This window comes from Coffea arabica, chromosome 3e (assembly GCF_036785885.1).
Source record: "Coffea arabica cultivar ET-39 chromosome 3e, Coffea Arabica ET-39 HiFi, whole genome shotgun sequence".
NCBI classification, from domain to species: domain Eukaryota; kingdom Viridiplantae; phylum Streptophyta; class Magnoliopsida; order Gentianales; family Rubiaceae; genus Coffea; species Coffea arabica.
This window is the reverse complement of record NC_092315.1, coordinates 46,967,426-46,971,939: the sequence shown is the minus strand read 5'-3', so window position 1 is coordinate 46,971,939 and position 4,514 is coordinate 46,967,426. Positions and strand designations below refer to the sequence as shown.

Genomic DNA, 4,514 nt, shown 5'->3' with positions numbered 1-4,514 from the left:
TTAAAAGAAGAAAAAGGTTGACTAAATCGAATGCTCGGACTCTCTAAGTCCCCAGTGGAGTCGCCAACTGTCGCGCCCCATTTTTTGAAACAAAGAAGAATAAAAACGAATTTGGAAAAAATGGCTTTTTGAATCAATTTTTATTGAAAAATAAATTTTTGATTAAAAATGAAAAACTTGGGTCTAAATGGGACTTGTAATTGCGACGATTTGACCCAAAATATAGTTTCAAAAGGATTTTTGATTGAAAATGGAGTCGCCACTTGGTATAGGGTTAAGGTGTACCAAGTCACCTAAAATGAATTTTTAAAAGAAAAGTGGAAAAACCCTTTTTAAACGACTCCAAGGCTACGCAAATCAAAGAAAAAGGTTCGTGAGTCACATTTGAAGAAAGGGAAGGCAAGGATAAGTATCCAAAGCACCCCTTCGATCTAGCCAAGGTTAGTTGCGCGATTTAGTCAAAAATTTTTCTTATTTAACCTAAAAATTTATCGCATTTTGGATGTACTATATGAATGCAAACCCTAGACCTAGGGGGTATCGAGGGGTCGAAATTTCTCTTCAAAGCTTACTTGGTACCAATCACATTAATTGTGACGCCCAATCAAGATTCTTTGAAGAAGTCACTAATAATGCAAGACATGAGACTCTAAAGAAAGAAAAAAGTAAAGAAAATATAATAATATACAAATGTGTATGTCCTAAGGGAATGCATCATAATGGGTGCGGGGAATTTTATACTCGTGACTTCAATGTTCCCTTTAATAGAGAGAATACGAGCGTGCTAAGGCTAGAAAAGCCAAACTCGTCCATATCCCATATCCAAGGGGTTATTTCCCTATCTAATCAAGCAAAAATGCACTAATCTACCCCCCTAATTTCCTAAATGAGATGCAATATCTAAGTGTTGTATACATAGGGGTAAGGGATATTTTATTAGGGAAAATATTATGTGAAAATGATAAAAATCCTAAAAATAGAAAAAATATGCATGAAGTGGAATGTAATCATACAAACATGACCTAACGCTTAAGGGGCTCCTAAGGGTCTAGCGTTGGACTAGCCCATGTCTATGAGTTCTCACTAGACTAGTGGAAAATGGGATAATAAGCCACAACTAGCGTTGGACTAGTGTGGTGACGTGCATTCATCCATCATATTCATTTACGACTATAGAAAGCAAGTAGACATGCCAATCACCTATAAACACGTAGCACATAACACTTAGCATGCTCGACTAAATGCAAGAGCCTAATAAAGCAAATTAACACATAACAACAAGCATGCAAATAATCACACAAAGCAAGAAGAGAAAGCGAATAAAAACCTAACTATTACATTTGAATGGGGGCCTACTATCTAAGGGGAAGACTTAGAAAAGTAAATCCTAACTATTACATTGGCTAACTAAAACAAATGGGGAAGAGGAAAAATGAACAAAAATGCTCTCCAAGCCCTATCTATTACAAGCCAAGATGTGTACACATACCCCATAAAAGAATAACTTAATAAAAGCAAAAGTAAATGAAATAAATAAAAGGAATTAAAGAAAGGCAAGGAAAGCAAAGTAGACATGCAATTCTCACTTAACACGTTGGATCACATAGAGGAGAGACAAAAAAAAAAGGGATAAAAGAAACTATACCTCCCTTGAATTGGAGTCCTAATGGAGTGAGACCACTTATTTACCCTCCAAAATAAAAGAAAGGGTCAAGGCACCACTTTAATTAATAAAGAATCACAAAAGATAAAATAAACATGAAATTGAATCAATTAAATCATATAAACAACCCACATTCAAGAGGTCAAAAGAAGAAAGGACTTGATTGCAAAAATTAACAAAGTTGTGGGGTCAAAATTAAAGAAAAAATAAAGTTTAAGGGCCTATTTGCAATTAATTTAGGGACCCAATTGAAAGTAATGAAAGCTTGCAGGGCCATAGCAAAATTAAAGAGAAGTACAGGGACTGATCTGCGAATTCATTTCTCTGGCTTCGTAATGGATTAAACCACTGGCTATTTTATTTATTTGTTTATGCCCAAAGATCATTCGGCCCAATCGGAAGTCCAAGGAAAACAATCTGGCTAGCCCATCATTTTCACTAATCTAGCTCATACAAAATTAAGGGCCTCAAGTTTCCAAGCCCAAATCATAAACCCAGAAGAAGCAAACCAAAATCCATTAGTCCAACCCAACTAAGTATTATTACCCAAAAATCTAAACCATAACTAAAACCCAACAAGAGTAGTAAATTAACTAAAATTATTAAGCCACAATTATGATCTAAATCCCCGAATTAATTTATCCCAAAAAGTCACATAAAATGGGCAAACATAGGATTAAGCTTAAGAGGGCGAAATTAGTTCAGCTTTTCCAATTTTTGGGGTCACCTTAGAACAGGGGGAAACTTGAGGGGTTCATATGCAACAAAAACAGGGATCTAATTGAAGGAATTACAACAGTTTCGGGGGGGGGGCAAATTATGAAGTTCAAAACTCTTGGGGTTATATTCCAGAGGAAGCAAAAATGTATGGGCTGAGAATGCAATTTTTAGACAATTGATTGTCTTCTCCAACGAGCTTAACATCAGTTTAGCATTTTAGATCCCTTTTTGGTCAGCAATACCAGAACATCTGGTTTCAATTCCAATTATTTCCAACAATCAATGAAACTCCAACAACACTCCCTCTCACAACATCTATTCGGATTCAAGCATAGAGATATGAGAATTCATACGTAAAATGCGGGCGAAATCCTCTTCAAATAGAATGTTCATTCGGGCATTTTAATAAACAGCAAATGGGCATGAAAAAATTCAACAGATTTTTGCTCAATTTATGTTGTAACTGGCCCCAAAATTATCAGAAACACACAAGGTTTCAATCCAATCAACCCGCGAACATGTATATTCAAGATCATGTATGATCACAGAAACATTATTAGGAACCAATCTTCGAAATACATGTCTCTGAATTTTCAAGAGTCTATGCTTAGAAAAGGGAAAAGGAAAAAGAAAAGGGTTGCTTACAGCTCCCTCTTGAGCGGTGGTGACTTGCTGATGGCGGTGGAGGATTCCATCGAAATGGTAGCTGCGAAAAATTCTGGAGCGGCCAGCAAGATGCAATTCCTCCGCTCAGTTTTTCTGCTTGCCCGAAATTCCTTTTCTTCTTGCTCGGTTTTTTGCAACTCCCTTTTCTTGCTCTGTTTCTGTTTGCAGCCGCGGCCCTTTTCTCTATTTTTCCTTGGCTTTTAACCAATTCTTTTCCTCACTTAGTTCCTCCAGCCCGCAGCCTTTTGCTTTTTCCTTGTTTTCCCTTTTCCTCCCCTGCCGAAACCTCCCATGTTTTTCCTTTTGTTGCTCTGTTCTTTTTTCAGTTCTCTTCTTCAACCAAGAGCCTCCCTCTCTGTTTTTTTTTTTTGTTTTCCCCCAAAAGGTCTCCGCCGCCACCTTCTTTTTCTTCCCTTATTTTTTTTACTCTTTCTCGCTCGTTTTTCTCTTCCCGGAAAACCTCCCCCAATCTTTTCAGATTTTCCCTTTTGATCTTGCTCTCTGTGTTTTTCCAGCCCCTTCGTCTACTGCCAACTTCTCTCTGCTCTCTCTCCTCTGCTGCGGCCCTCTCATCCGTGGCTTCCTCAATCCTTTTTTTTTTTTTTTTAAGCTAAACAAGTGTCCCCCTAAATGTTGTGTTGTCAAAATAAGCAAAGGGACACTTGTCCCCCAAATTCCTTAACCACTTGTCTAACCGTCCCTAATACACTTTTCCCTTTTTTTTTTCTTTTTTTTTCCGAAAATTTGGTGCAAAAAACCCTTAACTCAATTAAAATAAAACAGGGGACACGAATCAAAACAAAAATAAAATAAAAATCTAAAATCGAAACAAATAAAATAAAAATTGAATAAAGTTTAAAATCAAAATTTGGTGTCTACACCTAGGTTTAAATTTTTTATCTCATTTCCTCTGCCTCGACCACCGCTCCTATTCTCATTAAACAACCATCCCTGCCAAGTCTTCTTTCCCTTGCAAAAGTTTTTCCCCTTTCTATCGTGAGCATCTATCCTTTCCTATGGGCAAAGAATAAGGAAATAAAAGTCTAGACTACAAACGTTAGTGGTGAAGTAGAAAATTTGCCTGTTGAATCAGCAACTGCATAGTGCATGTTTTACAGAGAATGTAATTGAATTAGTATTAAAAATGTACTTAGGTCAAATTTGTCAATTCTAAAATCTTTTTGTTCATAAATATTCTGTACAAAATAAAGTACACAGGAATCATGTGAATTTCTTTCTAGAAGCTGACATATCAAACTTAGCACTTAAACTTCTCATTGCACTCAAAAGCAATAGAGAACAAGAGGTTCAGGAAATGAGGAGGAGTGATGTGAAATCAGAATATCTTCGTCATTGTAGTCCCTTAGGCAATAGGAGCCTTGCCTGCTATCACATAAGGAATAGTGGCAATTTTGGAAAATACAGCAAATCATTAAAAGACGATGAGAATTTTTGTCGAAAGGGT

The 4,514-nt window shown here is 36.6% G+C and overlaps 1 long non-coding RNA gene across 1 annotated transcript; it reads right to left on the bottom strand.

Annotated features, from left to right (window-relative positions):
• Nucleotides 1-538: 538 nt before the first annotated feature.
• On the bottom strand, nucleotides 539-3,643 carry LOC140038314 (uncharacterized). The gene is made up of 2 exons (XR_011842143.1): nucleotides 3,029-3,643; nucleotides 539-1,680 (listed from the first exon to the last, which is right to left on the bottom strand). It is a non-coding gene; the product is annotated as an uncharacterized lncRNA (long non-coding RNA).
• Between the last annotated feature and the right edge of the window lie 871 nt (nucleotides 3,644-4,514).